This window comes from Callospermophilus lateralis, chromosome 18 (assembly GCF_048772815.1).
Source record: "Callospermophilus lateralis isolate mCalLat2 chromosome 18, mCalLat2.hap1, whole genome shotgun sequence".
NCBI lineage: Eukaryota > Metazoa > Chordata > Mammalia > Rodentia > Sciuridae > Callospermophilus > Callospermophilus lateralis.
This window is the reverse complement of record NC_135322.1, coordinates 20,756,717-20,779,637: the sequence shown is the minus strand read 5'-3', so window position 1 is coordinate 20,779,637 and position 22,921 is coordinate 20,756,717.

Here is a 22,921-nt window from a genome sequence, read left to right as displayed (position 1 = left end):
CTTAAGAACTTAACTTACTACTTGAGAGTAACTTGGGTGCTAGGGAAAAAAAAAAATCAGGATGAATGTTCATAGGAAGTTAAATCCTGCCTTTTTTCCCCCCTTAGGAAAATTCTAAATGTTAACAGAAGCAGGGATCTGCTGAGAGAGCTACAGGTTTTCCGTTCCAAAAATGCTTTTGTTGCTAATTAAAATTAGTCTAATTTTGAAATGATCACATCATTAAAGAGTATTTCAACTGATATTGATTTGATGATACCTACAAACATCTTAGAATAAAGAGCCTGGTGTTTTAGCATTATAAGGTGCTCTGATTAAACTCAGGTCTCTGAAATTGATGACATGAGCTCCCGATACCTCTTCCTTCCTTCCCACCCCTGCATGAAATAATTATGAATACTTCACTCCATGCAATCCACGTTTATTTTATTTATTTATTTATTTTTACAAGGATGGGGGATGGCTGGATAAAGTGCTAGTTCTTTGCTGGTCTATAGTATGGCTCCAGCAATATCTTAATTAAGTCTAGAGTCAAAATGAAATATGTGCCCCACGCATGTTTCTAATCCTTTCAAACCTGCAGTTTTGATGTGTGATCCTGGGCCAGCTCTTTAGAATGGTGTCTATTATGTCAATAAATCTCCGAGGCCATGTCAGCCAGGACGTCAGCATCTTTGGTGGCAGGGAGGGCTGGCTTTCAGAGGTGCTGGAGGTTGGGGGCACAATCTCAGAGAGGCTTCACCTTATTCCCAGGGGCAGGTGCTTTTCCACACTGTCTGCTCCACATGAACATCCTGTTCATTCACTTATCCGTCCCTCACTCGCCTGGCAGCTCAGCCTAGCAGCCTGACCTCTCAGTCTGTCTGTGCACAGTCCAACTTCAGGCTGAGGTTCCACTGAAGTCCACCCCATCCAGAATTCAAGCCAACATGGATCCCTCCTGTTCCCATTTGCAGAAGTTACCAGTGATGCATCAGATCGCTTCAGCCGATTCGGACTTTGATCCATTCATTTGACTCCTGTCCCCAGAACCCATCCTTCTTGTGAGACAGTATTTGGATCAGAAAGATGAGAAGAAAAAAAAAAAAAAAAAACAGGAAGATCAGATCCCTGCTGTTAGGGCATTTGCATTTTGGGTTGTGAAGGGCAAAAAATAGCTAGAGAAGTACATAATTTTGCATTGTAAAATGTCCACAAAGGGAGCAAAGAAGGTAGCATTCCAGAAACATCAGTGACAGGAAGCCACGTGAGACAGGATTCCAGGTTGGTCTCTCAAGGGGATGGTTTTGAGGCAAAGAAATGAGAAGGGGAAACTCATGATGTACCAGAGTCCGTTCATGGGTTTATGTATTTTTTCTATCTCCAGGGTTAGCAAATTGAAGGTTCCTTAAAGGCCAGATGAGATAACGCCTATCTCCCTAGGCCCTTTGGATTTCAGCCCTGGGCTGACAGATCTAGATGGAACCCAGTAGGTACTTACTGAGCCTAACAGAAGGAGAGAGAGGCTAGATTCTTCCCGCTCCTTAAAGAGGAAGACAGCAGCAGCAGTTCAGAGTGAGTGATTGGGAGGGGAGAAGCCTTATCTCTAGGAGGGACTATTTATTCTGAGACTTCATGGAACCCGAATTTCACAAGTTCTAATGCACCTTCTTTGAGTGAAACTTCTTTTCTGACACACGTTTCTCCATCTTTCCTTTCATGCACGTCTCAGAGCATCCCCGGTGGCCCGACTACAAGACCCACATTTGACCAAGTGTGAGGCTGAGACACCTGTGTGAATATTTGGGGTCACATCTGCTATTCCTATAAAATCAGGTGCCTCCCAGAAATTCTTGCCTGATTCTTTCTCTGTGCCCCAGTGGGACATAGCAGGCTACACCCTAGTGTGTGTGTCTGCCCAACAGTGTGTTAAGAATCTCCAGAAGAGTGGGGACTGGCTGGCAGGTGCTTGCCCTGGCCTCAGAGACTGTGAGATGGCCATGAATCCGAGATTACGTGGGCCCAACACCAATGCCAAACTGACCAGCAGCAATTTGTCACGGTGTCTCACAAAGAAACCTCTGCCATTTGCCCAAGGTAATTGGACTAGTCCATTTTCCATTACTCTAATGACACATCTGAGGCTGGTACTTTATAAAGTAAAGAGGTTTTCTTTTTTTTTTAGCTTTTAGTTCTGGACAGAGTGCTGGCATTGGCTCAGCTCTGTTAAGGACTTCATGGTGGATGGGACACAATGGCAAGAAAACATGCTGGGGGAGAGCCTATGGTGAGACAAAAAGCCAGAGACCAAGGAGGGGACAATTCTTGCTCTCTTATAACAGCACACTCTTGGTTCCACCACCTCCTAATACTGCCACACTGAGATCCAAGCTCCCAGGACATGGACGCATATGGGGTACCGTACATGTTTGAACCACAGGTGGGATCAGGAGCCGTCAAAGATGGTAACTTGGCTTTTCTCATTCTGGGAACATCTGATGGAGAAAGTCAAGACTTCTGGAATTTGACTGTGGCCTAAGGATTCTGAAGAACTTCCCTGAAAGTGAAAGTTTTGAATAAGCCAATGTGGCCTCAGACCTGACATCCATTCCATGTGCGGTCTGACCGGTGGTTGCCAGACTCTTGGATACGGACAATCATGAAGGCCAGAGTCCACATGCCCTCACTCTTTGAGCTGCTGCTAATGAAGACACCAACCCCGACGATGGGTAGATCCTAAGGGCACCTCCCTGTATCTTCTCCTTCCAGGAGTGCTCGACCTTTGTCAGCAGAGTGGACCACGTGGGGGGAGAAGACGGCAGACTTGACTTCTGAGGCCACTTTAGACACACTGTGTTTCCAGCTTCTTTTCCCATTGTTGGTGACACAGCCCGAAGGAAAGACCAAGCAGACTGCTTTTTTGGTTAGGAACATTTCAAAGTTTATTTTGATTCTTCTTCTGACTTACAGAAATTATCCAAACAACTTTGGCTACATCTATTTTCATCTGCATATGGTATTTGCAACGATTCCAAAGTGGAAGACGTATTTACACAATGACATTTCCCATTGCGCGCGATGCCCTTTGTCTAAACATCCTGGGACGCAGTCACGGGACCTTTGACGATCATGTCTCCTAGGAGAATCCTGGACATGCCCTACCATGTTCCTCTCCCTGCTCGAAGGAGGAACTCAAATGGCATGACTCTTATTTCAATGACTTTTAACATTTCTATTGAGGTTTTTTAAATGGAGATGTGCATTCTTCTTAATCTTATGAGTTCTAATTGAAGAAATACCAGAAGTGAATGTTTTAAGGTCCCACGTGTACCATCCAGCACATGGTGAAGATGTGCAAAGTGGAATTCCAACTCAGATTGTCCCTTTCCTGGGAGACCTGTTCACCCTGTAACTGGGGCTAGGGACTCCATGGAGCTGACCAACTTGCTTCCCTGCAGCAGAGTGGATAGCTTTCTGATGGTTAGCTTTTTGGCTCCTTTGGGAAAAGATGTGTTAACAGGAGAGAACAATAGAGTGGAAGAAAATTCCTCTCATTGGAGAACATGGTGGGCACCAAAGTGTGGAGGTGTGTTCATCCCTGTTTGTCAGCCTCTGGGTAGGACAGCTGACCTGGCCCTCAGGGTGGGTGTTCGGGTTGTTCCTATAAATCTTACCCTTGGACTTGGGAATGCTGCCTTTCCTCCTGGCAGCTGTAGGAGCTGTGGACAAGATGCTTTGATGACCACAGCTTCCCAGCCTGAGGACCAGGAATGAGGCCACATGTCACCAAGCTTCACCCAGGCCCTTGGACATCCTCTTTCCAGTGTACACTGACACACTTCAACGTCCAAGGGCCTTTGACTCCATTGCTGTGCCTTAGGGCTATTTGTTCAGAAATGCACTTAAAGTCACTGTGCTTGCCCCCAGCTGGTGGAAATATCTGGAAATGGGCACCCCAAGTGGCATCTTTCAACCAGTGACTTTTCAAAATGATACTTTTATTGGTGCACTGTAATCATGCATGGTAGTGGGATTCATCATGCCGTATTGTACACACACATAATTTCATCAATCTCATTTCCCAGTGTCTTCTCTTATCTCTCCTCCAATCCACTTGCTCTACTCTATTGATCTTCCTTTTATTATTATTGTTGTCATTATTAATATTGTTGTTGTTGTGCATTATAAATACATTTAGAATTTTATGGTTTTATGTTCATATGTGGTCGTAGCATCTAGATTTTATATTCCAGGACTTCCCCAGCTCTTCCTTGCCTCCCTCTCTCTCTTTATCAACGTCTTCTTCTCTATTGGTCTCCTCCCCCACCCCCCACCCCCATGAGATCCCTCCTTTTAATTCCTTTCTCTCTCTCTAGCTTCAACTTTTGAAAGAAAATATCTGACCATTGACTTTCTAAGTCTGGCTTACTTCACTTAGTGTGACCAAGGAAATGCAAATCAAAACTACACTGAGATTTTTATCTCACTCCATTTAGAATGGCAATTATAAAAAAATGCAAATAATAATGGCCAGTGAGGATGTTGGGAACTTGTAAACTTAAACATTGGGACTGAAAATTGGTATAACCACCTTGGAAAGCCGTGTGGAGATTTCTCAAAAGACTAGGATTGGAACCACCATATGCCCTAATTATCCCACTCCTTGGTATTTATTTGTAGGAATTAAGATCAACATACTATAGTGATCCATGCATACGAATGTTTATGGAAGCACAATTCACAATAGCCAAGTTACGGAGCCAACCTAGGTGCTCATCAACAGGTGAGTGAATAAAGAAAATGTATATGCATTTAATAAAGTTTTACTCTGCCATAAAGAAGAATGAAATTATGGAACTGGAGAAGCAGTGATTTTTTTTTCTCTTTTGAAATTTATTCTAATTTTTTGTTTGTGCTTTTTAGTTGAGTATGACAGTAGAATGCATATTGGCAAATTATACAAACATAGAGTATAACTTTTCCTAATTAGGATCCTATTGTTATGGTTGTACACGATGCAGAGTTACCCTGGTACTGAACTTCCTATTCGTCTCCCAGCTCCCTTCCCCCAATCCCCCTTTGTCTAATCCAATGAACTTCTATTTTTCCCCTTCTCACCCTCCCTTGTTTTGGGTGAGATCCACATATCAGAGAGAACATTTCATCTTTGATTTTTTTAGGATTGGCTTATTTCACTCAGCATGATTTTCTTCAGCTCCATCCATTGACTGGCAAATGCCACAGTTCCATTCTTCTTTATGGTTGCACAATATTCCATTGTGTATATATGTCACATTTTCTTTATCTGTTCATCCACTGAAGGACACCCTAGGTTGTATCCATAGCTTGGCTATTGTGAATTGAGCTGCTATAAACATTGATGTGGCTGTGTCACTGTAGTAAGCTGATTTTAAGTCCTTTGGGTATAGACCAAGGAGTGGAATAACTGGGTCAAATGGTCAACTAGTGGATCTTGACAGTTGCATATAACTATACAAATTCCCTTACTTCTCAGGTGAGACTTCCCAGAATCTCTCTTGGCACCAGGCACCATTGTGATAGCTGTTTTAATGAAGCACTCTTAGCTGCTCAGCTTTCTTTACAATCTCCCCATGTATTTCCTGTATGCAGATCCTTGTTCAGGGTCAACGTCATAAGTCTTTCTTGTTGTTATAACTGAATACTACAGACCAGGTAATTTATGAAGAAAATAAAAATTTCTTTCATTTACAGAGGCTGGAAAGTCTGAAGTTCAGGATCCACATCTGGTGAGGGGCTTCTTGCTGGTGGGGACCCTGTAGAGTCTTGAGACTTAAACAGGTCATAGCACAGTGAGAGGGGGATATTCCGGAGACATAGCCAAACTGGCTTTATATAACAGATTTTTTTTTTCTTGAGATACCCCTTTAACCCAATAATCTCTCAGCCCATGAATTACCTCTTAGGTCCCACCTGGTCCCAGCTCCTAAATACCTCACAGACACTAAATTTCAATATGAGCTTTGGTGTGAACATTTGAGTCATAGCAATTAGTGTCTGCGGGAATCCAAACCGAGACTACTGCATCAGCTAGGCACCAGGGGCACGCTGCTAGAACTTTTTTCTTTCATTCACCAATGCAGAAATTCAATCGACTTTCCTTCCCTCTTTCCTGAACTGGTTCTAGCAGAGAGGTCAGGTAAGGAAGCATCCCTTTCACACCGGAAGCAAAGGAATTTCCAAAGAAAGTTTCAGGTAGTGATTGTAGCCAAGAGACCCAGAAAGGCTCCTGTCAGGAGGGAAGATGATTGACAGTTTGAAGGATTAGCAGAAACTGGAAGAATAAAAGAAGATCAGCAAAAAACACAGAGGTGAGGATACCTGGGTCTGAAACACACGTAGGTGGTCGTAGCTAGAGAAGATAAAGGATGTGTGAAAGGCCCCAGGCGGAAACGAGGTGGGGGGAAAAAACTTTAGGGAGATGTTAGAGGTTGCTGTGCCCTACCCAGTGCTCATGGATAAATTCAGAACAGGAATGAAGCATGTATCAATGCACCTGTCTATGGAATTACATCGACATAAGCCCTTCTCAGTCTAGCTTAAGACACAAGCCATTCACGGGCTTAGGGGAATAGAGCAGGGGAAAAAATGAACAGAAAAGCTCAACCCGTCAATTGTGATGATAACAAGGGTCACAGGGGTGACAAATGCCGCTGTAGACACACAGAACTGGGAGGGAAAGTAAAATGGAGGCAGCAAGGATCCTTCCCACCATCAGTGACATTGGGAAGCCTAGACTTCAAGCTTGGATCCTCTCATGAGTCTGGGTACAGGGGCTGCCTTTGTCGAATTGGAAGGCATCCCACTTTTTATTTAATATGTTCCAAAATCTCTCAGGAACGGATGGGAAGTCAGGGTCCTGAATCTGCTCATTCGTTTTCAGGAGAGCAATTCAAAAAAAAAAAAAAAAAAAAAAAAAAATTAAGTTTGGAGTCAGGGCAAAGGTGTGACTTGGCTTCCTGGAGGCCGCATGCAAAAAAAATCAACATGGACTTGTACAAAGCTCAAACGTGTCCACCACGTGGGGCTCTGTACGTCTGCAGGCATCCTGGCAATGACTTCTGGTGATCCCTCCGTCCCGCAGAAGGATTAGGGATGACTTTTTCAGTAAAACAGTTTTTGAAATTTTTAAGTGTATCATGCACACAGAAGAGTGCAAAAGATCACAAGTCTATTGTGAGATAATTTTCACAGTCTAAACACATCCATAAAATCAGGTCCCAAATCACAAAGCATTATTAGTTCCTCCCAGAAACCCCATTAGATCTGTCTTCCGGTTACTACTCCCTCTCACGCAGGGAAAATACGCTGAGTTCTGTGTTAGTTATCCATGGCTTAAAACAAAAGCACACACTCATCCTCTCTCACCATTTCTATGGGTCAGGAGTTTGCGAGATTGGCCTTGGTGATTCTGGCTCTTCTATGAGTATGCTCATTAAATCCCGATTTATCCAAATGTAGATCGGTATCAACTACTGGGAATAGTTCTGCTATGAAGGATTTAGGCTTCTTGTCCATACCCAGGAAATCATCATACATTGGCACTGTCCATAAGGAAGTGCCGGGTTTCTGTTCTGGCGACTAAAAGGCTCAGGGGTCACTCCAGTTGAACTGGACTGACTGGGCTGCGCGAAATAACCACACAAGAGACACAAAGACCTTTCTCTTTGGGGTCGCTGTGACGGCTCCTCTGACCTTAAGGGTCTGCAGAAAGAGAGAGAGCGAGAGCACACACTACTGACCCCTTTACATTGAGGAGAAGCTGTTCAAATGAGGCAAGGGGTCAGGTTTCAGGGGCTGAGTCTATCTTCATGATGTCCACTGTCAGCAGGTTGAGTGACACCTGGGTAGGCCACACCCAAGGGCACAGTAAGAGAAGGGGACACACACAAGGCACTTCCATGGAAGATTCTATCCTAAACAGGGTGAGGGGTTAGATTACAAAGGAACAGGTGAGCACAGCTTCACCATGGGGCTGTAGCAAGACACACCCAGGCACGAGACACCGACCCTCAAACCCAAGGAGGGTGGGGAAAGCTCTGCCACATTTCTGTGACTGAGCGCCTCAGCACCCAGCTGACTCAGTCATGTGTGAGGTTGGCCTCCCACAAGGAAGATCAGGATACATACTGTTTCTCCAAATCCCAGGTTCTCTGCTGGCCAAAGCCGAGTGTTAGGACCAGGAATCTTAGCCATTTTGCTAGTTCATGTAACATTTTTTTTTTTTCTTTTTCTTCTCCCCTTTCCTCCCAGGAATCGTCAAGAAGCTAATGAGCGTTAGTCATGGCATGAGGACTTTGCATGTTCATCTTCTCAGAGGCAAAGCCCAGGGAATCAAAAGCCAGGACACTTCTCTGATGTGTCCTCCTATCTCATAAAAGGTCTGAAAGACAGGAGCAAAGGAGTCACTCATGTTTGAAGCATCTGGTGGGAACAGTCTCAGACAGGCAGAGGTGACGTCCACCAGCTGCAGCCTGGCGGAGGGGAAGGCCCTCCCGGAGCATCTCCCAGGAAGAGGTGAGGTGTAGCTCCACCTGGAGACGGAAACGCAGGGGGTCCCTGGTCCTGAGGAGTCCCCGGGAGAGGTGGGGAGGTTACGGGGCAGCAGGAAAAGCTTCGGAAACTCTTTCTCTCTCCCAGAAAACCATTCCGTGAGCGTGTCCTTTGAGACCCTGTCACTTTTCTGCTCTTCACAGTAATATTGCTGTCCTCTTCCAGGGTGGAGGTGGAGGATGGGCCTCCTTGCCTTTATCTCTTCTGGGCATGCAGAGCCAACGTCCACCGGCTGGGACCTGCCGTGGGGTGTCCAAAAGGTTTCTTGGGGCCTGGAACCAGGAGTTGGTGCTCCCCTTCCTCCCTGGGGAGGCTTCCTCCAGCAGTGTCGGCTGGAGTTGGTGGGACATATCTCGGCTCCCTCATGCCTCTTATGAAACGGCTCAGAGGTGAGCGTGGTACTGTTCCTCTCACAGTTCCCAGTGGGACCAGGCTTTCCCAGACACAATGGCAAATGTCTTTTCTATTTTTTGCAAATTTCTCAATAGGATGCTTTATCGACTCTCCCTTCCCCATCTCGCTTCCCCAACCCCCACCCAGTGGTCATTCGCCTCTCACATGAAGCACGTGCAGCTGGACCTTCGTCTCAGGGCCTTGCTCTTGGGGAACTCAGGTCAGCACGGGTCCTAGGAGTTGGGGCTCTCAGCTCATTCGTTCACTTCTTCTCACACACATGCAATGCTCCCTCGCTCTTTGCCAGGTCAGGAACTTATAGCTGGGAATACACTGGACTCAAGACCAAGAAGTTTCCCTAGGAACTTTCCTTCCTGTTGGGAGGGAGGGAGGGAAGAAAGAAAGAAAGAAAGAAAGAAAGAAAGAAAGAAAGAAAGAAAGAAAGAAAGAAGAAAGAAAATAACTTATAAGGGCACAACTCCAAGTGAGAGGTTCTGAGACTGGGGGGAGCCTCTCTTAGTTGCTCAGTTCTGTGAGGCCTGGCCAGGCCTGGTCTCTGGGCCCCTGGGGGGCCCATGAATGCATAGCTGGCCATTGCCCCTCTCTGCCTCCCTCACCTCTGGCACCTTGCCCAGTGGCTACCTGTCCTTGTGGGACTCTGGTTTTAGGGGAGACCCAGCCCGGTCGAGCTACACCATGCAGGGTAGACCTCTCCCTGCACTGCTGCCTCAGACTTGAGCTGCCTCCTGTCAGCCCCGGCACCACAGAGGAGTCTAGAACCTGGATCCGGTTGTCGTGACTCACGGGCCACAGAAGCAATGAATTTGAGAAGAACAGAAAAAACAGTCAATATTTATCCATCCATTTCCATATGGAGTCTCTACCAGGGACTTCGACATAGGTCGTCTCGTTGAACCCTAACTGTCTGGGGGCAAGAGTTTTAGCCCTGGGTTGAGAGAAGGCAAGGAGACTTGCTGGGACTGAGTGACTTCTCTAAGGTTTCAATGCTTACAGATGCCAGGGTTCGGGCTCCCGTCTCCTTGACTCCAAATCCAGTAGCCCCGGACCACACCGTGCTGTGTGCACATGGCTGCCCATCAGAGACTCTTGGAAGTCGATTCACTTCTCTGCACTTGGCCATGGCGGGTCAGTCGTATGTCTCCTTACCTCAGGAAGCCCTTGGATGGCCAGGGTCAGAGATGGAAGGCAAAGTCTGGAGTCCTCAGCCTGCATCTGGGAGGTCCTGGGCTGGAAGGCAGCAGGTGTTATCCAAACATCCCCAAGGGCACAGGAAACACCGCTCAGAAAGGACTCAGAGGGCGGGGCTGGTTGGCACGTGCTGGCCTCTCCTCGGTCCCTGGCCAAGCATCCTCCAGTGGATTTCCAAAGCAGTGGGGGCAACAAGGATGATGACCTCACATCAGTCATTTCTGGGGAGGCACATTGAGTGCTCGGCATTGCCACGTGACATCGTAGGTCACTCTCCTCCCACCTGCTGCTCCAGAATCCAGTCTGCTGTTCTGCACTTGGTCTCTAAAGGAAAGGACCCAGCAAGGTGCCGCTCTGTCTGGAACCAGAGGCTTTTCAGAGCTGCGCAGGGCTGGGGCTGGAACTGGCGGTCGGGAGGGCAGCGCTGAACTCTCTGCACGTATTTTACAACATTCTCCTGTAGCTCCTTGGGAAGTGTTCAACAGAGCTGGTTTCCCTTGCGCTCATCTGAGCCTGGCTTCTGTCAGTTTATGTATTTTTCAAAAAATGCTGTCAATTCTCCACTTCTTGAATCCGTTAATTATCTGCTTGACTGTCTGTTTAGGCAGAGGAAAACCCAAATTGCGTAGGATCTCGCCCACCTCACCGCAAGTCAGTTCAGTAAACACTCACCACAGCCCCGCTGGCTGGCCCAACCTGTCGCCAAACACAGGAGAGGCACGGGAGAGGTGGCCGGCTGGGCCTTGCTCTGGGAGGCAGGTGTGTGCGTCCTGTCTTGACTGCCAAGGAGGGGAGTGGCATGTCCTGGTCAACTCTGTCCTGACCCAGTCCAGGGTGAGGGGAAGGGTGTGGTACAGGGGCTCACAGAACTGCGCCTGCAGAACAGGGTTCCAGTGGCCCAGCCAAGAGCCCAGCTGCCTGGCCCTTCCCCTGGGCAAGCCGGGGGTGCACACGTGCCAGGTCGTGGGTCTGGGCATCTTATGTACATACAAGGGTTTGTTGGGAGAATCAAAGTGATGGCTGGAAACTGTGAAAGGGACAGGGACCTGAGGTTCAGGGGGCAGAATAACAGGCAGCCCATCAGAGAAACCCCGCTGGGCTGGGACGAAGGCCAAGAGCTGTCCTTTTCTGTGTCTGTGAAGAGTCAAAGGAGAAAGAGAGAGACTGGGAGTGGGGAGAAGGAGAGAGAAAAGGGGAAGAGAGACGCCCGGCCCTTGGCTGCCTGATCCCTAAGACGGACTGGATCCCTATCAGGACCAACGGAGTGATCTAAGTTCTGGGTTCCTTCCAGGGCGCGAGCGTTCTAAGGCCTTCTCCTCAGACGGCTGGATTGGAATCAATTCTAGAAAGCTTCCAGAGCTTCTCTGTAGGGTGGACGGTTAGTTTATTGGTGAAGGTTAGTTTACTGCTGTGGAAATTTGGAGTCCAAAGAGAGATGGGCCTGGTGAGTCCTCCAAAAACTGCACGCAGACTTGCTGTACAACCTAGCGATTCCACAAAAGAACTCAAGGCAGGAACTTGAAGTGATATTCTGTTTGTACATCCGTGTTCATGGCGGCGCTATTCACAAGAGCCAATAGACGGGAATGACCCCAATGGCGGGTGGACGGATGGACAAGCAAAATGTGAACATGCATACACGATGCAGTGTCATTTAGCCTTGAAAGGGAATTCTGATGCGTGCTATAATATAAACGGACCTTAGGACGGTAGGCTAAGTGAAGTGACCCTGTCACTGGAGAATGAATTCACTTGATTTCTCTAATATGAGGTACCTAGAGTAGCCAACGCCTCTTGGAAAGTCCTTGCTGCGCCGCCACCAGCTTGCGCACGTGGCAGCCGCCCTGCCGATTCACGCACCCTCCGGTAACAAAAAGTATTCAGTAACAGCCTTTTGCTGCAACTTTTTTCCTCATAATCCTTCTTCTTCTGAACTTTCTTTTTCTTTCTGACTAGAGTTCCTGGGCTTCCATCAACACATGCCCTAACTACTCTTGGTTGCACTGGGGTGCCTCCTTCCCTTAGTAATTTACTTCTCACCCCTTCCATATTTTCATTACAAAGACAATACAATACACTGAGTCAAAACAAGACACAAACATACTGTATCAATCTTCTCCATTTTCTCGAAATGGCCATTTTTCCTCTTGCCCTATTTGCCTAGGGACGAGCAGATTTGCTCCCGTCCTATCTATGGACGGGCAGCTTTTTCTCCTCAACTTACCCCCGAGTGTCCTGGGGCTCCCCATAACAGGCCACCATCTGCCACAGTCCGGCTGCAGCAAAATAACCTGGAGGGGCGGGGCGGTGACGAGCAACTTGTGTACATTGATACAGCAGGAGTGGGAGCCGTTTATTGTAGGATAGGAGGGGTATATATACATTCCACACAGCTTATCTTTGTTAGAGTCTGTAAACAAGTCTGGATGGCGCTGGCAAAATGCCAGAGGGAGTGGTTTGTGAAGTAACAGAAGCGAGCCATTAAGTGTGGAGATTCCTTATTGGTTGACTGCTGTATCTAGTTTATGCTAATTAAGATAAGCTGTGTGGAATGTATAAATATCTATCCCGTCCATTCCTGCTGTATCAAAGTACACAAGTTGTTCGTCAACCCCCCCCCACTTATTTTGCTGCAGCCGGACTGCAGCATATCTTAATTAACATAAACTAGATACAGCAGTCAACCAATAAGGAATCTCCACACTTAATGGCTCACTGGCGTTACTTCACAAACCACTCCCTCTGGCAGAATACCAGGCGCCATCTTGACTTGTTTACAGACCCTAACAAGAGGTATGCACTGACCACAGAGAAAGAACTACAGATGACCATGAACATATGCTCAAATCAACCCATAAGAGAAGTGCAAATCACAGCTACTATGAAATGTTGATTTAAATCTATCATCAGGTTGGAAAATGTAATGGTTTAGGAGCACATACTGTTGGAGAGATTATGATGAAATAGCTGTGTGTTTTGCCAGTTCAAGGCAAAAAAATGCCACCCTAGGGAGGACAATTTGGCAATGTTTATAAATATAAGAAACCAAATTTCTTAGTGATTTAGCAATATTACTTCTGGGAAATTCTTCCACAGATATACCCTGAACATATGAAAAGTGACATACATGCAAGTTTTTTTGTGTGTGTCAGAAAAAAATGAAATAGAAAATATTTAAAACAATTCAATATCCACTAATAAGAGATTTTTTAAAAATGGAATCAGTCAGATTTACGGAAAAGGAATAGTATGCAGCTAGGAAAAGGAACAAGAAAGCTGTGCTGAAATTGTTAATTGACAAAAAAGCAAAGTATAAGCTACACACACAGTGTGTTGGTCAGCAATATGTCAGTGTGACCAAAATACCTGACAAGGAGAAAAAGTTTATTTAGGGTTATGGTTTCAGAGATTCAGTCTATGGTCTGCCAACTCCATTGCTCTGGGCCAGAGGTGAGTCAGAACATCCTGTGGAGGAAATGCTGCTCAAATTAGGGTGTCAAGGAAGCAGAGAGAAAGGGGGAGTGACCACAGGAGGGGCATACTTCCAATGACCCGCCTCCTCCCGCTGTGCCCCCCTCACCTACAGTTAACACCTAGTTAGTTCATTCAAACTAGAATGGACCAGTTAGATCACAGCTCTCAGAAGCTAATCATTTCACCTCTGAATATTCCTGAATTAACACAGGAGCTTTTGGAAGACACCTCCTATCCAAACCATAACATCAAGTTACAGCTTTTTGGTACAAGAGGAGAGGGGATAAAAAAATATACATCTTTGCTCATTTTTGCCTAATGAAAATAATTGTAGATAAATAAGAAACTAATAAAAATATTTTCCTGAAGGAGTACAGAAGGGAAAAAGGTAACCTGGGTGTTAATCCCCCCCTTCTCCTTCTTATTCTTTCTCTTCCTCCTCCTGCTCCTCCTTCTCCTCCTCCCTCCTCCTCCTCTCTACCTCCTCCTTCTCCTTCTTCCTCCTCCTCTCTTCCTTTTCCTCCTCCACCAGCATCACCTCTTCCTCCCCCTTCGTCCCTTCCTCCTCCTCTTCTTTTTCTTCTTCCTCTCTCTCTTCAGAATGTTTTAGTTAGCTTTTAATTGCTTTGACCAAAAACATCCAATAAGAATAACTTAAAAGAGAAATAAAAGTGTATTTGGGGCTCGTGGTCTTAGAGGTCTCAGTCCACCGATGACCAGCTCCATGACTCTGAATCCAAGGGGAGACGGCACCGTTTGCAGAAAGGGACCGGAAGTCACTCAGCTCAGGGAGGGGTCAGGGAGCAGCGGGGAGCAGAAGGCCAAGAAGGGAAAATGCACCCTTCCAGGGAACACCTCCGTGACCCACCTGTTTAGCCAGGCCCCCTGCCTGCAGTCACCGCCCAGTCAGTCCCCTGAAGCTAAGATGGACTGATCACATCACCCATCTCACGTTCTGATCATTTTACCTCTGAATTTTCCTTACATTAAAGGAGACTTGGGGGTACACTTCAGACCCAAACCATAAAATTTATTTTCCGTGGCTGCTAAAAACACTCATGGCCACTTCACAGTGCAAAATGCATTGGTCTATCTCCTAGAGTCCCATGGTCTTGACACCTTTAGCATTGTCCAAAAGTCCAGGTCCAAAGTCTCATCCGAGAGGCAAGGCAAGTTCCTGGTTGTGAGCTCCTGTGAACGTAAGGTGGAGACGTCCAGTACACAGTGCTGTGGAGTCAATATTCCCAGTCCCCAAAATGGGAGGGTTAGGGACACAGAAAGAAAGACTGGGGCCCAAACAAGACCCAACCCTGGTTGCGCACAGGTCCCCTAACTCTGCCTACAGCAGAGGACACATGGCTGTGAGACATGCTACCTCAAGGGCCTGGGCACCCCACCCCTTTGGCCTTGCTTGCTGTGCACATGGCAACTCCTTTAGCTTGACTTTCTCCACAGTCAGCAGCTTTTTTGGCAGTTAGTCCACCTCACTGGCATCTCTTAATTTCTGGGGTATCCATTTCAGCTTCAGCTTCACCTCCACAGCTTCATGCATCACCTCAGGGGCAGCCCAGAGGAGCCTGCTACACTTTGCTTGGCCTCCAGGGCCTTCCTCTGAAATCTCAGTGGGTGCCTCTGTGACCTCACCGTGAAGACTCCAACATCAGGCACTCCTGCAGAGCCAGCACCACATGGATGCTGCCCAGGTCTGCTGCAATACCCGGGTCCCCTGAAACCATGGCTGCAGTGAGCTCTGCACGGTGAAACAACTTTTTAGGGGCTCCCGGTGTGAGCCAGATACACCCGTGACCTCTTCTCAGAGGAATTTTCCCCTTGAGAGCCTTGAACCCACAAAGGGTGTGGTCCTGAAAATTCCTGGGATGTCCTCAAGACGTTTCCTATTGTGCAAAGCACTCAGCATTTCTGTAGGAGCTGTAATCTCATCAACAAGCCCACCTTCCTTGGCCCCAGCTTCATGTGCACTTTTCTGGTCAAGTCCAGTTTCCCCTCTGAAACCCTCCTGAGCAGGGTCCACATTCTGCCTGCAGTCTAGTCTCCTAAGCGCCCGCCAGAGTTACCCACCAAGCTCTGCCGACAACATTCTAAAGCTTTTCCAGACTGCCTTTCCAAACTTTTCCAAAGGGTTCTGGACCCCAGAGTCAGGTGGGTCCCAGCAACGACCCAACTGCCTGGGACCGATTTCTGTTTTAGTTCGTTTTGTGTCACTGTGAACAAAATACCTCCCAAGAAACATTCAGAAGAAAAAATTTACTTGGGGCTCAGTTTCCGAGGTCTCCATCCATATATAGCTGAGTCCACGGGGGCTCTGACCCTAGATGAGAAAGTACATCTTGGGGGAAGGGACCAGCAGAGGAAAGATGCTCAGCTTCTGGCAGGGCCACAAAACAGAGGCAGGAGAAAGGGACACGGGAAGTGCCCCTTCCCAGGGCACGCTCCCAGGGACCCACCTCGGCCAGTCAAGTCCCCCCACCTGGAGACACCACCCAGTCTCAGATTGTGGTCTAATAATGAAGTCATTTTATCTTCTCTGAATATTCCTGTCCTAACAGGAGTTTTTTTTTTGCGGGGGGGAACCTCCTTTCTAAACCATAAACACATCATTTTAATTTTTATAGCATGTTAGCAATTACATGCTTAAAACTTAATTTACAAAGTGAAACTTGATTTAAAAAAAAAAACTTTTCAAAATTATGAAATTTTACCAGAGACATCAATGAAGGCTTAATGAAGGAATTGGCAGATGATGGTCCTGTAGGGAAAGGCTCCCTACCCAAGTGACATCAATTCTTTCTAAATTAACTGATTCATTCAATACCTTTGGAAACAACAGTTCTACCTCTAAAATCTGACAGGCTTTCTCATGTTCCTAAGGAAAATCAAATGTTCTAGGATTGTTGGAAGAATTTTGTGGGGGAGAAAAAACAGGGACTTATGTTATCAAGATATACCAAGAAAATCAAGTGACTAAAGTGCACTTAAAATATGTTAATTGTATTTTATTATTACATGAGAAAAGATAGATGCATCTGGAAAGGAGTGGAGAATCTGAAAACGGACCCACATGTGTTTAAAAATTTACAAAATTGTAAAAATAAACCAAAAAAACCCTTATTTTACAATATCAATGCAACTAATTGCAACTGGGTTTGATTGAAATCTACGCATTTTGAAAGCAAAATTTTACAAGAGTAAAATGCAGAATAATTTCCATAGGATTGGATAATACATACTTGGCCACCAGGAGAGGAAAAAACCAAGAAACGATAAAGAAAAAGAATAACCCGATTTTACTACCCTACAATTTAAAAATCACCAGGAATATAGTGATTTCAATATCCTAGTAACAAACATAAACTAAAGACAGAAGAAAACGGCTGGGGTGGAGCTTAGTTGTAGAGCACTCGCTTCGAATGCATAGGGCGGTGTGTTCCGTCCCCAGCTCTGCATTAAAAATATAAAAAGAAAAATTTTACAACATGATTATATTTTTACATCCTAGAAATAAATCTAATAAAATGTGTGTAAGATTTCCATACCAGAAAATGTAAAATATTATTATTAATCATCATCCTTATATTATATATTATTTTGAATAAATTAAGATTTTAATAATTGGATTTCTGTGCTATGTTCTTAGGTTGGAGTTTAGCTATATCAGTTCTCCCCAAATGATTTATATATTTATTCAATTTAATAAAAAACATCAGGATTCTCTCTCTTTTTGGAGGAAAGTGACATATTGACTTAAGTTTTAATGGAACTCTGAAGGCCTAAGAATAGTTGAGATAATCCTTGAGAAGTAGATGAAGGACTTATTGTATTGGTTATCCAAACTTTTTAAAAAATATTTATTTTTTAGTTTTTTAGGTGGACACAATATCTTTATTTCATTTTTATGTGATGCTGAGAATCGAACCCAGTGCCTCACGCATGCAAGGAGAGCGCACTACCACTTGAGCCACATCCCCAGCCCAAGACAGGGCCTTGCTAAGTTGTTTCAGGTCTTGCTAAGTTGCTGAGGCTGGCTTTGAACTTGCCATCTTCCTGCCTCAGCCTCCTGAGTCACTGGGATCACAGGTGTGCACCATGCTGCCCATAAACTTGATCCAGGACCAAAGGCACACTGTGGCTGGGAAATCGGAAGTCGTGTCCCTTTGATAAACACAGCTGCATCAGCTGGACAGCCATAGAGGGGATATGACAAGTGACCTCACACTACCCGACCCATACACACAGAGCCATCCTCGGCTGCAAGGTGAAAAGAAAACAATAAAGCTTCCAAGGCAAACATCACAGAATATTCTTATAACCTCAGGGTAGAAAAGACTTCTTAAATCAAATATCAAAAGTACTCCCATCAAAGAAGATGGATAAATTGAGCTACATTAAAATGAAAACGTTTGTTCATTAAAAGACATCGTAAAGAGGCAAGGATAAATCACAGAGAGGGAGAATATATTTATAACACAAATAACCAATAAACAACTTGTTCCCAGAATATATAAAGAACTGCAAATCAATACAAAATGACGCATAACTGTGCCAGTTATTAATTTATTGCCTCTTGGCTCCAAATTTACCCTATTTATTCCTGCTTTGTAATACTGGCAGTGGACTCTGATGCCGAATTTCTGCTTTTCCAGCTGACTCTACGTCGGGCTCTGTCAACAGGGGGCACTGAAGGAAATTGCAAAGATGGAGGAGGAACAAGGTTTGTTTTCTGTCCCTAATTTTTACCATGCATGCAAACATTGCAGCTCAGGTGGATTTCCAGAGCACTTCCAAGGCAGTGCATGACCCCTGTAGATCTGGGGCAGCCCCAGCAATTTCATCTTTATTACAGAGGCAGGGAGCAGGTTTCTGCAGCAGTTTCATCATCTGGAAGCTGGAATCTCACTGCATCTCAGCTTTGAAGAACCTCTTTTCTAAACTGCCACGAGTCTTCCTAGTCCCCTTCTCCTGAGCCCTAGGGGTGGTCCCTTTCTGCAGTTGCCTCCCCATGTATCTTACAATCCAGCTTTTCCTCTTTCAGTCGTCAGCCACCCCTTAACCTTAAGAAATATCCATAATATTTTTCTTTGTTTAAATTCCTGGGTGTGTTGTATTTCTCCTAAAGGGCCCCTGACCAATACCAGAACCCAACAGAAAAAAAAAATGAAAGAGACTCATCAGAATACAGAATAAATTCTAGGTAGGGAAGAGGGGTGGGAGGTAAAGGGAGGGGGCAGAGGATTAGCAAGGGCGGTGGAATGTGATGGACATCATTATCCAAAGTACATGTATGAGGACTTGAATTGGGTGTCAACATACTTCTTTATATATAAACAGATATGAAAAATTGTGATATATATGTGTAATAAGAATTGTAATGCAAAAAACCCAAAGTACATGTATAAAGGCATGAATTGGTGTGAATATACTCTATATACAAAGATATGAGAAATTGTACTCTCTATATGTAAGGAGAATTGTAATGCATTCCACTGTTGTGTATTTAAAAAAATAAAATCAATAAAACTAAAAAAAAGAATACAGAATATAGAAATGTATTTTCCAAAGGCAAATCCACCTAGGAAGAAGGACTCAGCATCATTCCTCATCTGCAAAATGCAAATTTAACCATAGGCAGTACCATCTACATCCACTAGAATGGTTAGACTTAAAAAGACTCACAATACCCAGTGTTGGGGAAGATGGGGAGTAGCCAAAACTTTTACACTGATGACAGATCCGTAAATGGATAAAGTGCTCTCAAAACCTGACATTACCATACTCTTTGACCCAGAATTCAATTCTTTGGCCTATACCCAACTGAAATGTATTAAGCGTGCGCACACACACACACACACACACACACACACACACACCAAAAGATATGTATGAGCATGTTCATAGAGACTGAAAAAAAAAAAAAAACCAACAACCACCAAACAACCAGAGGTCCATCAAGACCAGAATGGGTAAATACAGTATGATACACTTGTAAAATGTTGCATACAACAATGGAAATGTATATATGGCAGGTCCGCGTCCAGACAAAGGATGAATTTCAAACCCAATATTGACCCACAGCAACAAGGAATTAGCCACAGAAAAACAGGTGAGGTACGATTCTTGTATATAAATTTTTCAAAGCCCAACCCATTTTTTTTAAACTTGTTTTAAGTTGTAGATGGAGAGAATAGCTTTATTTTATTTACTTTTCTGTGGTGCTGAGGATTGAACCCAGTGCCTCATATGTGCTAGGCAAGTGCTCTACCACTGAGCCACAACCCCAGCAGCCCCCGTCCGTCCCTGCAACTCATCTACTCATCTTTTGGTAGTTATTGTTGCTTTTCAATCATTGCCTGTGGGTGGGGGAAAGGGAGATGGTTGGGTGGGTGTGAGAGGGACTGCTTAGCTATATACAATGTTATGTTTCTTGACCTGGGTTCTTGTTACATGGATGAGCCATTTTGTGATAACTGATTGAATGTGACATATTTTATTCAGGTTTTTGGAATATTTGTTATTCTTCAATTAAAAAGCTAACAAGGAAAAGAAAAGGTAACGAATTGAGGGAAAATACTTTCTATACTCATATTATTAAATTTCAAGCATCCAAAATATATAAAAGAATGAATATACAACACTCTGTATTTTTTAAAAAAAGGATGTCGATTAAAAAAAGGCAAACCTTTAAGAAAAATGGGTAAAGATTGCAATGAACTATTTAAATAGTTCATACTATTGGCCAGTACACACTGGTAGGGCTTCTTGGTTTCATTAGGAATCTGGGAAACAGGTTCCTAAACACAAATGGCATTTAACGCTCATTTGAATAGGAAAAGAGGAGACGGATTAAATGTTGGAGAGAATGAGGGAAAATGGACACTTTTTTTTTTTCAATCAGATGTAAATTGATAAAAATTTTTTGGGGGAATTTAGTAGTATCTATCAAAATAAAAACAAACCATTGGGCCACCAATCACTTTCAGGAATGCTAAGATAACATTCTCACATTTTTTTTAAAGATACAACATGAAAAAGAAATAGAAAACTAACGATGTGTGAACCAGAAGAAAATCAAATCTTTCTTCATAATGGAATACTATGTGGCTGATAAAAATAAAATGAAATTCACTGTGATCTGACATGACAAAAGCTTTGCAAATACTAACTCACAAAGCAACTCTAAGGTCAGTGCGTTAAAGGTTATAGCATCGATGTAAAAGAATTAAAGACTTAGGGTATATTCGTAAAGAATATCTTTCACATTTTACTCTATAGATTTATATATGCTACTTTGGTATTGTTCTAGAATTTTTAAAAAATGACATAAGTGTTAAGACACAAAAATAGGTACTTAAAAGTTTCCTCCAGTGAGAATCAGAGCCCCTAGATGTCAGTTACTATTTCCTGGTACTGTGATGGCTGACTCTCTCTGCTGGAGGTGATCAACACCCACTACACTTGCATTTGAAACCTACAGGATTGATTTAGGGAGGAGAGGAGGGAGGGAACAGGAACTCCTGTCCAGGAGCGAAATTCCTTCTAATGTCTTTGAGTTTATTTATTCTTGCTGTATTCAAAAGCCTAAAATGCCTGCATCTGCCTAGGGATGGTGGAATGTCCTCTGTCTGGGGAAAAGGCTGGCACTGACCAGTGGAAACAGAATATGAAACTTTTATGTGATTTTGAGTGTTCCAGTAGCTACAGTATGAAGAAATTAAAAGAAACCAGTGACATCAATTTTAATAATATACATCTTTGAAATCTAAGATATCAAAACTATCATTATCTCAATATATAATTAATATAAAAGCATGAGTGAGATAAGTTAATGCTACGTTTGGATGTAGTTCGTACCCCCAAAGGTTCACGTGCTGCAAGTTTGGTCACTGAATGGTGATGTTGACAGGGGTTGAGTGTTAAAGAGGTAGGACTTAGTAGAAGGTCTTGGGGCCAGGACCCGTGGAGGAGATCAATGCCCTCTTCCAGGAGTGGGTCAGTTTTTGTGGGATTACATAAGTTCCTTTGAACTAATGGGCTGTTTGAAAGTGAGTGCAGCTTTCTTGATGGTCTCTCTCTATCTCTCTCTCTCTCTCTCTCTCTCTCGCCATGTAATATATCTGTTCCATGCATGTCACTTGCCTCTTGCAGCTATAATGCCATCTGCCATGTTTTCTTTTTAATGCGGGGAGGGTACACACTGGGTTTGAACCCAGGGGTGCTTTAGCACCTAGCTACATCTCCAGTCCTTTTTATTTTATCTTTTGAGACGATGTCTCACTAAGTGGCTTCACCCCTCACTAAGTTGCTGAGGCTGGTGTAGAATTTGCAATCCTTCCTAACTCAGCCTCCTGAGTTGCTGGGGTTGCAGGGTGGACCCAATGCCCAGCTTCTATGTTTTTGGTGGTGTTTGTGTTTGACACGGTGATACACCCTCACCAGAGGCCATCAGATGCATTCTTCAAACTGTGAGCTAAATAAAACTCAGTTACTTTAAAGTTATTGCTATGCTTTGGATCTGGAATGTCTCCCTAAATCTCCCGTGTTGAAAGCGTGACCTCCAAAGTGGCAAGGTTCAGAGGTGGAGCTTTAAAGCAGTGATGAGGGCTTTGATTTTTATCAGAGGATTAATCCATTTGCTGGATTAATCCATTGGTAGCCGATTAGACTCCTGGATGGTAACTGGAGGCAAGTGAGGTGTGGCTGGAGGAAATGGGTCACTGGGGATGTGTCCTTGAAGATACACCTGTCTTGGCTTCTCTCTCTCTCTCTCTCTCTCTCTGTCTCTCTGTCTCTCTCTCTCTCTCTCTCTCTCTCTCTCTCCTTCCTGGCTGTGTGAGCTGAACAGCTTTCCTCCACTGTGCCCTTTCTCCATGATGTTCTGCTCCATGTCCTGCCTAGGAGCCTGCTGACCACAGACGGAAACCTGAAACTGTGGCCAGAATAAATACCTCTTCCTCCTCCTGGCTGTTCTTGTCAGGTATTTTGTTTGCAATGATGGAACGCTGATTAACGCAGCCTCGGGTATTTTGTCTCAGGAACATGAAATAAATTAGGACGGATATATTCTATTTTGGGGGGAAATTCTTGAAAACCTGGGTTGCACTTTACACTAGCAGCCCATCTCAGTTTGGATGCTAGTTTTTTTTTCCTGACTCGATCTGTACTTGGATGTCACAAAACTCCCGGTTGAAACCGTGGATTTAAGTACCTGAGCTTTCCCAGGCGTATCTGAATATACTTAAATACTTTCCCAAGGACTGAA